The 13720-nt window shown below is 39.3% G+C and overlaps 1 protein-coding gene across 2 annotated transcripts in view; it reads right to left on the bottom strand.

The window, feature by feature from the left end:
• Positions 1 to 13720, bottom strand: part of LOC134226414 (REST corepressor) — a 100941-nt gene that overhangs the window by 2818 nt on the left and 84403 nt on the right. The window lies entirely within an intron of this gene.

Genomic DNA, 13720 nt, shown 5'->3' with positions numbered 1-13720 from the left:
AAAATAATTGACAGTGTGTTTTAATGCTCGAATTTACGACAAACCTCGCGCGTCTATTAAGGGTGATCCAATGATAGGCCTTCCTTATACAGTCAAACTTGAATTTGAATTTGAGTTGAGTTTTCAAGACATAGCAATTATTTTCCACTCCGGGTGGCTTAATACCCGGAACATAGGTAATTAACGTTGAATGAACTGAACTCGAGTGGCCCCACCACCTCAAACTTCAACGGGTCCAAAACAAATTCCTGAGGATGATTCTCAACACTCCCCCAGGACAAGAACATCTCTGCCGTAATCTGAAAAAGTGACGTATACGCCATTTTCCAAAAATGGTGTTAACGAGTACTACTCATCGAGCTCTTTAACAGAAAAATGGAAAACATGCATGTTGTAAAATAACTGTTACGTCACTTTTCCAGATTACGGCAGAGCTGAGGTCCACCGTCTGGCCGGGATAAAAACCTTACATGAACGCTTTGGTGAGTGTAAAGAAAAGTTTAGGGTCCGTTGCTTGCACTCGGACCAAGAAGCGCTTAGGGCGCTAGTTCCAATCTAGGTTATCAAATTTTTATTGTTAATATTATTGTACATAGTAGTTAGGTTATATAATTAAAAAAAAAACACTAGCGCCTCCTAAAGGCCGTCATGATATATTATATTTTAAAACTCAGGTAACAATACCTTTAAAAAATTTATCAAATCAAGTTGAAGGTTCAAGCCGGCCGATCACTGTATGCAGTGTTGTCCTACACTCAGTGCAAAAAAATCTGCTCTTTGATTTTACACAATCTAAACGATTTTATAGCCTTAACTAAGTAAGTTCAACTAATAGAAGGATATTTGAATTTTCTAAATGTCATGTCAAACTATCAAAAAAGTGCACACCAGAGCCACAAAAGCGCGCGCACTGAAAATACAATGGAGTGTATTTTCAGCGCGCGCGCTCCTATGGCCAGGGTTGCCACATATACAGATTATTCTGTATTTTACAGATTTTTGGGGTAGAGCGATGACCAAGAATCTATACATACAAATATTTTTAGCAAAATTACAGGTTTTACAGATTTCTTGAAGAGTACAGTTTCAGTACTGTATTTTTTATTATAATATATAATTATATAAATAATTTGCTATCAGTAAATACTTGTTTTCATTAATATTTGAGGTTTATAAAATTAAATTCTTCGTCAAACTGATCTTATTACAGATCATTATCATATTAGCAAAATCTTAACTTGAAAAAACAGAACATATTGGCTCTGGCAGGTTTTATTAACAGTTTATGAAAATCAACGAAAATGAACCCTGATTATGCTTCCGTCGTCGGGGTGAGAATGGGTCACTGTTTCAACTACATAGAATGCTTGTAGAATATATAGAATGTATCTGAGGGCAAGAAGACTAAAATATAACGGACCTTTTTGAACGATTTTGCTCTACGACATCCAGACCCATTGTCACCCGATGGTGGTCCGTAAAATGTTCAGACTATATTTGAATAAGTGGTCTCAGAAAAAGCTCAAGCAATAATAGAAGAGAATCAGATCTAGCCTTTATTCACATATCCAGAAACAGTAGTTCTGCTCAGTAGGTTTAGTGTGACTAAAGTGGCTACAATAGTTAAAGACGGATTCTCGACAGATTTCATTCACAAATGATCAAATTTACATATTTTTCAAAACAAAGTTTGTTCAAAACCATTTCAATTTCAAGAAATTCAGAAACCGTCATTTTCCAGGATGCTTTCAAGTATTGGCTACGCAAGTATGAGATTAGATTAGATTAGAAACCATTTGAATTGGGTTTAGATGGATACAGATTTTTAATACAGATTTTTTGACTTGAGATACAGATATGAAGATTTACTGAAGAAAAAATACAGATTTAAATGTGGCAACTCTGCCTCTGCATTCCTTCTATTAGTTGCACGTACTTAGTTAAGGCTATACAATCGTTTAGATGGAGTAAAATCAAAAAGCAGATTTTTTTTTTGCACTGAGTGTAGGTCAACACTGACTGTATGTATGAAAAAATAATGAATTATTGGCAGTGGATGATTTTCTACCCGCCGCTGTCACATCCAGGCGCTATAGTATATGTGCAAAATAGCCAGCAAGAGTTAACCACCAGATATTTGTATGGCGAAAGTCATCTAACGCGGGTTCTCTCAAAATAAGGAACTTTCCATGAAAAACTATTTGGTACCGATTATGTAGGAAGGTATCCGCTACCATGCCTACCAAATATTTTTTTGATGAAAGTGCTTAATTTTGAGAAATCGAACCTTAGATGCCTTTCGCCATACTGATTTCAGAAAGTTAACTCCTAGTGTGCCGCTGTAAGCACGCTCAAAGCAGGCGATTCATTGTAGAGCAGAAAATGAATAAATAAAGAAAAGTTTTACTACTACTAGAACTCGAGTGGCGATCTCTCTTCGCTTATGTGGTCGGGTTGGGATCTGACGACCAACTGGCACAACCAAACACAACCCTACTTCACTAAGCGCAGTTTGTTGCTGATGAAGCAAAAGTGTAGGAACCAGACAATACTAAATACTCATCCTGCTTGGTTGGCATTGTACAAATATACATACAGTGGTAGACATTCGTTTAGCCGACCCCCATTTTTTCTTTGTTTTTGGGAAAAAAACACACAACTCAATGCTTTTTTGAGCTTATAGTATGGATATCTTTTATTGTCAACAAATTCATCATTTAAACTTAACTGGAAATACATTTAGATAAAAATAAAGAAAAAAAAATTGAAAATTGGGTGGACATTCGTTTAGCCGAATTGTCAGATTTCACTGTAAATAAGAAATGTGAAAGTGAATTTCGAAGATAATCGATAGCTAATACTTTGTATGGCCACCATCCTTTCGGATTACTTCAAAAATGCGGTTTGGCATCGAATCCGACAACTTTCGCAGTGTTGCCATGTCTATTTTGGCCCAACACTCTTGAATTACTGTCTTAAGACTAGAAATGCTGTCAAATTGACGTCCGTTTGCATAAACCATTGCAGCCAAGATTCCCCAGAGGTTTTCTATGGGATTGCAATCAGGACTGCAAGCTGGCCACTCCAGGAGCGGAATGTTTTTCTCAGCAAACCAAGCCTTGGATTGTTTAGAGACGTGGATAGATGCATTGTCCTGCTGGAATATGATGTCATCATTTGCGTCATTTTCAATATGACCGATTAAAACATCTTCCAATAGCTCCAGATACATTCCAGAATTCATTCGGGTCGAGATGAAACAAATCGGAAGCTTTGCATGGTAGGAGAAGGCACCCCATACCATCAAACTTCCACCTCCAAAGTTTCGCTTCGATCTCACGACAGTGGTCTTACTCAAATCATGCCAATAGCAACTATAACAGTCCGGACCATCTAAATTAAACTTTTTCTCATCAGAAAACACAACGTTTTGCCATTCTGTCTTCCAATCCATGTACTTCCGGGCGAACTTGAGCCGGTTCTGCTTATGAGTGAGATTGAGCTTCGGTTTTCCTTGCAGTTTCTTCCATTTGATGTTCGGCGATTGATTTAGAATCCGAGCAATCTGTCGAGGAGTCACCGGAACATCCAATTTCTCCTTTATCTGCGAGCAGGACAACCGATTTTGGGTGGCTTAATGTCTGATTTGACCTTTCAGCCTCAAAGACAGTTTGGTTCGTCCTTTGGTAGCAGGTTTTATTCCATATTTTGAACCTTTTTTAAGGAAATTACGTACCACTTTCTCAGAACGACCAATTTTCCGTGCGATTGAGACGTTAGAGTGACCCTCCTCCTTGAACAACTTAATAATACGCCGTTCTTCTTCTGTTAGCCGAGTACCCTTCGCCATTCCTGAAAAAAATATTTTATCATCTATCAACAAAAAATAAACACCGTACTATTAACGCACTTTGAAGATTATTAGTTGTTCTGCCGATATGTGTTCTAATCCACCGAAAAACTGCGATATTTTTACGGAAAACCTTTTTTTTCTGCGTCTCGGCTAAACTAATGTCGAGGCTCAAAACGATGTTTGAATGTTTACATTCGCCGCTACTGGTTCGATGTGTGTGTGCGCGCGATTCGTTTCCTTCTCATGAAAGCGGTTCAAGTACACTACCACTAAGACTAAAAATATCCCGAATAAAAACATGTTTGAGATTTTTTTTCAGAATTTATTGCCAAATCTTGAGCTCGGCTAAACGAATGTCTATCACTGTATAAGAGAGTTAGTTCTGAAAATGGATTGCAAGAGTTCGGCTACGTGCCTGGTGCTGGGAATTTGGTTTCAGACTACCTTTCCGTCGCACAAACTACGGTCTACGTACACGTAGTGCTCTCCATAGATTGCAGCGTATCTTCAATAGAGTAGCGTCGGTCTTTGATTTCCCCTTAACGCGAGATGCCCTCCGCCTTTATTGTCTATCCGGAACAAAGCTAGAACCACAAACTAGAACGCTTTTTATACCGAAGTTGGATTTTTCTCCAGATACAGGTAGCTTTCCCAACTTCGGAAGTAGTCCGCTGGGTTCCCCTAGAGATGCGCTAAACAACGCATCAATTAGTTTGACAGATAAAACTACGGAAGAAAGTTCGGTTCGGAAGTCCCGACTTCCGAATTCTAAGTTGGTGCTACGCCGACAATATTTATATTCTTTTATTTATCATCATTGGGACTGTGTCTAGGCTGTTGGTGTAATTCAAGAAATCAGTATCCGCTAAGCTGCGGAAGACGATGGAGGTCCTTCGTTGCTTAGTAGGGAAATCACCTGTCTATCGTACTGGTTTCTTGAAATCAAACCTCACCGAAGAAAGTGGTTACCCTCCAATACCATTTCCGAACTAAATCTATCACATGTTGTGCATATTTCTTCTGTCCTGATTTCACAAGCAAATGTTATGGCAGTCATATGCATTTACAATATCTTCCCTGAAATTTAAATAGTGCTGTGCCCTTATTCCAATCAGTGCCTAATTCCGTTCACGCAAGACAAACTAATAAATAATAAAGAATTTTTGTCTAAAAATAACAGTAAAATATCCTTATATGTACTTTTCTATGGTTATGTACCTATTTCCTAAATAGTTGTTTTAAGTTATTTGCGAAAAAATGTTCCCCAGGAATTCTTGAGAACATCAGAAGAATTCAGGTCAGTACAAAAACCCGATTTTAACTCTGGAATTGATTGCTAGACAATTGTCGCAATTACAGTCTATACATTATCCCTAGCCAAGGTCACGGGGGTTGACGGCACTGAAGATAATATTCATCTGTGTATCATATCTGCAAAATGGTGGGTTGACATCAAGGAAGGAGCGCCCAACAGAGCTCTGGTCCCCACAAGTCCCTATCTCACGCGTCCACGGGTCGTCCGATGACAAAAGACCGCCAGCTGAGGGTTGTGTACTTAGCTGGTATTGCAGCCTGGGCACTGTTGTCCTTCTGACATCAGCTAGAGTGAGAAGGTACGCCTCGAGCGCCTGTTCACCAGGAGGTTCGGCTCAAACAGCGTCTTCCTGGTACCCAGTGGCTGATCAACGAAATGCTGTATCGCGTCAGCTATACCTAAGGTGGCAGCCCCACCAGCGCGATGTGGGTAAAGTAGGTAAAGTAGCTTACTGAAGCCTCTCAAATACCACGAAAAATGGAGAACGTTATTTTTGGCAACCGACCCGGCAACGAAATAAGGACTATGATTGGAAACTCGGTACCTGGAACGTCAGGACCCTAAATGAACCTGGACGAGTGAGCCTTCTGGCTCGTGAACTGCAGAAGGTTGGAGTGAACGTGGCCGCTATTCAAGAAGTCCGATGGCCTAGATCCGGAGAACGTGAATTCCGAGCCGTGGACCCCACGACCAATACTGCATTCAAGTATAACATCTATCACAGCGGCGGTGAAAAGCAGAGCATGGAGTTGGTTTCGTAGTGATGGGCAAGGAGATGAAGCGAGTGATGCGGTGGAAACCCATCAGCGAATGAATCTGTGTGTTGAGGATACGGGGCAAATTCTTCAATTACACCCAAGTAACCGTAAGCATTAAGTTTTTGCATGTTAATGGAAAAGATATTTTAGTTACTAGATAAAGAAGGTCGCTCTCGTCGCTGTCCAGAACATCTTTTGCTGGCAAGGATAGGGGAGCTAAATGCCAAAGAAGGAAAATCCATACGATTTGACAGGTATGTACCACACATGTTTCGGACAGCAGAACAAAGGGAACCGAAGCGACAATCTTTATCTAGTAACTAAAATATCTTTTGTTAATGGCTTTAACATAGCATTTAAGCGACTCTAAAGCTAAATAATGGCATCATTCAAGCAGAGATGCTCTGCATAAGCATTGCTAATGCATTGGAGCATTGACAAATGTTGCATTATTATTGGTATTATATTCATCTATAATGCTCATTTAATGCACGATCTAATGCATAGCAACACCGGAAATTTTAAGGGCATGTTTGCTTTAAATTGTTACCAGAAATGCAAACAATGAATCTATTTATAGACATTCCAAACTAGTTGTACCCAAGTAACAATAAGCATCATAAACTGGCTTCAATTCAGCATTATATCCAATTGTAAAGCAACCTTTTAAAGCCTACTTGCTCTGAGTGTCAATATAATGCTAATTTGATGCCACAAAAGGCGAAATAGCATGCCAATAAAATGCTGATGATGAAAACACTTACATAGCACTACTAATGCAATTATAGTGCTGCAAAAGAATCCTGTCAAAATTGACAGCCCATTTATAGCACCGCTAATGCTTTTAGAAAGCATTGGCATCTGGTTTTGTTTTGCAAAGCTATTTTTAGTTTGGATGATTTCTTATTGGAATTTTTATGATAATTAAAATGGATAAACACAAGAAAAATTTAAATAATAGGTGAATTTTCGAAAGCTTTGTTCTATATCTTCATTCTTTATACCAAATTCCCTCACCCTCGGTATAATTTCGTTGAATGCGCCAAATAAGAGGGTACTGTCATACTTGCCAAACTCCATATGTAAAAAATCCGTTGTCCCCCCTCTGATATAAACACTAACTTCTTTGAGTCTCGAACTGAGATGCCTTGCCTTGTCGTTATCGCTGAAGTGCTGCTCTGCTGCCTGGGCCATACAGGATGTTTATGGATCCGGCGATAAAAGGCCAATTTCATTTAGTTTATTTAAGATTTCCATATCAGATAATCTGTGTTGCCAGGGAGAGGGATTTTAAATAATTAATAACAACATTTTTATTTATAACAAATTTAAATACATACAGTGCCCATTTGCCATACGAGCCCCTGATCTCGGTTGCCCGTGAATCGATTTTACTAAAAAAAATACCAGGACTCAGATATAACTTGAATTTTATCATACCTAAGTTTCGAATTCCTATAAAAACCCTCCCGAAAATTATTTCCCAAATTCAAGGCGGAATTTCACACAAATCTTTGCGCTACAAAAAATACAGTAAAAGTTCCTCCAAGAGAAAAAAAAATTTCGGAGCGAAATTCAGCAGACTGAAAAAGAATCCCATCGTATTGTTTTAAAAAAATCAACGGGAACTACATTCTGAATAATCCGAAAAATCCAATTTCTGTATAAATCAAGGAACATTTTAGTGTTCTAAATGTTTGTATAGACCCTGCTTCTTTCTAGATGAATGCCATAAAAACAATATACAACCTTTAATACTTTAAGAAAAAGAACTAATATCTGACAAAAAAAAAATCGAACAATGATGGTATGTATCATGCTGTGTGGTTCGTCGTAGAGGGGTTAATCAATAAGAAACTAAGAAATAACTCGGCATTATGTCAAAATTGACGTGACAAAAAATGAATATTCAGAAACGATGGAAAATGACCACAAGTTCTTACCCTCATAATGCTTGTTAAACGAGTGCTCAAGAGTATAATGCATTCAATAATGGCTTGAAAATATCCAAATAATTGGGTAAGCAAAGACTTCAAACGTGTGAAGTCCTCTTCACAACAACATTTCGCTATCGAAAACAAAACCCTACGCTTCTTATTTAATAAATCTCCACCCAAAATTAAATCCGTGCGAAGCCTTGAAATCCGTATCAAATCCGCATAGTAGTTACAATCCTGCGCTTTGTCTACGGAGTTGTCTAAACTTATGCCCAAGCTTCGCTGTGTGGTCTGCATACAGGCCTCTCGATCCCGACGTCCATGGTGCGAACCCACTCTGCCGTCCATTGCTTCATTTTTAATTAAAAACATCTTTCATTAGACGGCCCTTTGAAATTCATGACGATGTCTTGTGGGTTTACCACAAAGAGTTTGATTGAGGTTTGGATAAAGGGTTTGATTGAAATTTTTGCGGTCAGATTCCTCAATGCAGAATTAATTCTTACTTATCCCCGAGCAGGAGAAATTGGCTCAATAATACTTAATTCTGTTATTGATACCATACTCTGTTATGAACTAGCCCTGCATAAGAGGTAAAATACCAAAGGAATAATACCAAAAACTAATATGTACAATACTTAAGAGAGGATGGAGGAAGCCTACATCAGACTGAAAAGCGAAGCTAAACGGATTGGACTAGTCATCAACACGTCGAAGACGAAGTACATGATAGGAAGAGGCTCAAGAGAGGTCAATGTAAGCCACCCACCACGAGTTTCTATCGGTGGTGACGAAATCGAGGTGGTTGAAGAATTCGTGTACTTGGGCTCACTGGTGACCGCCGATAACGATACCAGAAATTCGGAGACGCATAGTGGCTGGAAATCGTACGTACTTTGGACTCCGCAAGACGCTCCGATCGAATAGAGTTCGCCGCCGTACCAAACTGACTATCTACAAAACGCTTATAAGACCGGTAGTTCTCTACGGACACGAGACCTGGACGATCCCAACTAACATTTAATGTCAATGTAAATGTTATTTCAACTCGTCTATACGGCTTCAAGCTGAATATGTGTGCTATACATATGATCAAGAACTTCTATTCAATGCTTTTACCAGCAAATCTGGCGAATCTATTCAGCTGTTTTTGACGTGTCTGCACAACTACTTTACAGCATGTTACACAGTTTTTTCTCAATCTTTACTAAACCATTTAGTAATATAATTCGCTTCAATGGCGCTTATTCAGATTTTTTGAATCTGTTAAATAAGTTTTATACAGCCACTGAATTCAATTTGATTAAATATTATTTGAGAGGAGAGTAAATTTAGGAGTTTATTCAATGTTTTTTTTTGTGAAAACTCAAATATCAATTTTGTTGCTACCTAGATTCGAACTCCTGATCTCCAGATTCAATGGCCGCTGCTCTGTCATCACCGTCACTTTGACATATGTAAATAACAAAGAAAATTATGGTCGTGCTTCTTCGCATACCCTATAGGTTGTTTTACTAACGCTATTTTCAGATTCATGCTGTATAAACGTTAGAAAGAGGCCTACATGCTGCTTTCAGCACATAAGCTTAAAAATTATGCTTTCAGCATTATTTCAACCATTATTTAAACATCGATCAGCATGTTTTATTGGCTACTTTTATCCATCATCAATTGCAGAAATTGTTTTAGGCTGCATTTTCTCGTCCTGCATAGATGCTACTTTTGTGCTACTTGTTTAACCAGAGCCCTCAACAGAAATATCGCTTCTAAATGGCTTGTTTTCTTACGCTATCTGCTAGCATTAATGACAGCGCTTTGTCAGTTGCTATAAGAGCAGGTGAATATCTTTGTAGCTGCATTACAGAAATCAATAGCTCATACACAGCTCCGGCAACAAAAATCAAATGTAAACATAGCGGTTTTGACGTTCCATACTGATATGCTATTAAAAGAAGCAGTAATAGGTTTACTTAAACGTTGTGTAATTTTCAAAGGTACAGAAGCTGCCTAAAAGCTTCGTTAGTTCATTTATAGCGCCATTACGCTATATTGTTAGTGCTATAACAACAGCAAAAACGTTTTCATTGTGAATGCTACTCACCGTAATATGGGAAGTTGCTAACAAGCAACTCAGTTATATACATGAGCTCTTAACCGATAAGCTTTGTTGCTAATTCAGACAGAGCTGTTTTATGACTATATGAAAGCTGCATAAACGATAAAAGATTGAATATATTCGGCACACTGACTAGCTGATAGGTATTTGGGTAATAGTCGAGTTGAAGTTTAAGGGATTATTTGTGGAGGCTTTTCTTTTATTCAGCATTGGCTGCTTTTATTCAAATATTATACAGCCAAAGGCTAGAAGTTGAAGCTTTTAGCACCAAAAATGTTAGTTGGGATGCTCGTGGAGGACCAACGCGCACTGGGAGTTTTCGAAAGGAAAGTGTTGCGTACCATCTATGGTGGGGTGCAGATGGCGGACGGTACGTGGAGGAGGCGAATGAACCACGAGTTGCATCAGCTGTTGGGAAAACCATCCATCGTTCATACCGCGAAAATCGGAAGACTGCGGTGGGCCGGGCACGTAGCCAGAATGTCAGACAGTAATCCGGTGAAAATGGTTCTCGACAACGATCCGACGGGATTCGATCAGGTGGAGGACGACTTGTGGACCCTCCGCAGACTGCGTGGTTGGCGAAGTGCAGCCATGGACCGAGCTGAATGGAGAAGTCTTTAATGTGCAGCACAGGCCACTCCGGCCTTAGTCTGATGATAAATAAATAAACAATACTTAAGCCATAACAAACTCAGTTATTAAATTGAATTTCAATACCAAATGCATAACCAATTATTATTCGTTTGGTATTGAAATACCTAAGCATGGTATGCATCAAGTATTCTGCATATAAGTTTTTGGTATTACTTTTTGGTATTTCACCTCTTATGCAAGGCTAAATCATACCAATTTCTGTTATCGAGGTCTTCGCTCCTGCTCGGGTCTTGCTTTTCAATTTATGTTTTCGAGACTATTATTGAATCCTGAAGGATCACAAGACGGATTTCACAATCATAAACGATTTTAACCCTTAAATGCGTAATGTTGTTTTAAAACAACAAACCGAAAATACGTTTAATGTTAATGATTTCAATGGTTATTTACGTTAAAAATATTTCCGACGATTTCTAAAAAAATCGCCTTGCGCTTTTAAGGGTTAATTGACTTTATGTCATCGACATCATATTATCGTTAATTATTCTCCCTGGCGTAGAAAAACCTCGCTCGACGTTGTTGTCACGGAATGCAGCTAAAGCTATTTTCATTATTTCAGTCCCCTTAGGGTATTTACGCACAATCGTTTTTTAATTAAAAAGCCTGGTTCCAGTACTCCTCAACTTTTGTCTTCAGCACTACGTTTTTATAAACTTTATTCATGGAGAAGAAGATCATAAGTTCATATGAATTGTAAGTAACCTGGCGATTTCCACAATATACTTGATGCAATTACTCAAATTTGTATATTTTGCTAACAGAATTAAATTTGATTTGGTTGATAGGTTGGTAGGTACAAATGATATTTATTTTGAATTTTTTTTACAAACGGCGGTGCGAAATAGTGACTTTAGTGACCATTTTTCGAAAAATAGTGACTTTAGTGACTTTTGGATGCAAATAGTGACTTTTTAGTGACTTGGCTCAAAATAGTGACCAAGTCACTAAAAAGTGACTCGCTACCAGCCCTGCCTACGGCGATTAAAGGTTGCATGAAGAAGAAGAAGTCGAAGAATGATATTAGAAAAATATTCCACGGGGAAGCATACGGAAATTTTTTTAAAACTCTTCTCAAAAATTCTAGAAACGATTTAATTAAAAACGGAAAGCAATACGGGGTTGGACTTTCCCCAGTTTTCCGCGAGCGGTAATGGCCGCCAGCCTGCCTGCGGGTCAGTCTCTGACTTGACTTTTCTGGAGGTCAACTGCACCCACCGCTCCGAGCATTTTGACCAATGTTGCATATAAGAAGGTGCTGATTCAGTGAATTCAAGCCTTCTTATATACCACATTGATCAAAATGCTCGGAGCGGTGGGTGCAGTTGACCTCCAGAAAAGTCAAATCAGAGACTGACCCGCAGGCAGGCTGGCGGCCATTACCGCTCGCTGAAAACTGGATACTGTGTATCAAGTATGATATCATAAAATAAAATTTGAAATCGAAAAATTGCGTTTATTATGCAGTAGAAGGAAAGTCCAACCCCGTACTGCTAACCGTTTTTAATTAAATTGCTCCTAGAATTTTTGAGAAGAGTTTTAAAAAACTTCCCGTATGCTTCCCCGTGCAATATTTTTCAAATATCATCCTTCGACTTCTTCTTCTTCATGCAACCTTTAATCGTCAATATAGCAAAACTTTCTGAACAAATTCCTTTTTTCAACGTGGACGTAAACTAGGGGAAAGTGGGGTAAGATGGCCATATGGGGCAAGACAGCCAACGTTAATTGGGTTGTTTAGGGGTATATATGTTTTTACATATTCTGAATCTGCATAGAAAACTAAGCCTAACCCCAATTTTTCAGAATTTGGTCGTCAGATCCCAACACGACCACACAAGCGAAGAGAGATCGCCACTCGAGTTCAGCACATTCAAAGTTAATTGCCTATATGCCGGGTATTGAGCCACCCGGTGTGGAAATTAATTACTATGTCTGAAACTTGATTATGCATATGTACAACATGTGATAGATTTAGTAAGTTGGCACAACCTCACACAACCCTACTTCATTGAGCGCCGTTGCTGATGAAGCAAGTGTGTAGGAGCCGGACAATACTAAATACTCATCCTACTTGGTTGACATGTGTACAAAAATACATTTGAGAGAGTTAGTTCTGAAAATGTATTGCGAGAGATCGGCTGGTACCTGGTGCTGGGAATTTGGTTTCATCAGTACCCGCTAAGCTGCGGAAGACGACGGAGGTCCTTCGTAGCTTAGTAGGGAAAGCACCTGTCATGCGAACTGGGGTCGTGGGATCAAACCCCACCGAAGGGGCGGTTACCCTCCAATACCTTTTCCGAACTAAATCTATCACATGTTGTACATATGCATAATCAAGTTTCAGACATAGTAATTAATTTCCACACCGGGTGGCTTAATACCCTGCATATAGGCAATTAACTTTGAATGTGCCCTCTCCAGTGTTTTCAAAGACCGGGATTGATTTTGCTGGTCCATTCGTTCTAAAGGAGAGCGGTCGAAAGACGAAGTTTTATAAAGCATACGTTTGTGTATTCGTGTGCATGTCAGTTAAAGCAGGTCATCTAGAACTGTGCACGGACCTTCGTTCAGAGACTTTCCTCGGAGCGCTACAGCGGTTTGTAAGTCGTCGTGGTCTGCCTAGTGACCTTTTCTCGGATAATGGTACCACATTTGTCGGCGCTGATCATGAGTTGGCAAGTTTGAGGGAATTGTTTCAAAGCCAAGCACATAATGAGAAGCTTGCTGAATTCTGTAGTTCGAAAGGAATATCCTGGCACTGGTATCTGGGAGGCTGGAGTAAAATCGATGAAATATTTGCTTAAACGGGTCGTAGGTGAGACAAGACTGACCTACGAAGAAATGACGACTTTTCTTGCTGAGGCTGAAGCTGTTATGAACTCACGTCCAATGTGTCCTCTCTCAAACGATCCGAGTGATTTAGAATTCTTGACTCCATCGCATTTTCTAATTGGACGTACCGGTCAAGCTATTCCTGAACCGTCATACACTCAGGTCAATGTCAACCGACTATCAAGGTGGCAGCACGTGCAAAGTATGCGGGAACATTTCTGGAACCGGTGGTCTGTAGAATATTTGCATACG

The sequence above is a fragment of the Armigeres subalbatus genome, chromosome 3, assembly GCF_024139115.2.
Source record: "Armigeres subalbatus isolate Guangzhou_Male chromosome 3, GZ_Asu_2, whole genome shotgun sequence".
NCBI classification, from domain to species: Eukaryota; Metazoa; Arthropoda; class Insecta; order Diptera; family Culicidae; genus Armigeres; species Armigeres subalbatus.
Note: the sequence above shows the minus strand (reverse complement) of the source record. Positions and strands in the feature narration are given on the sequence as shown.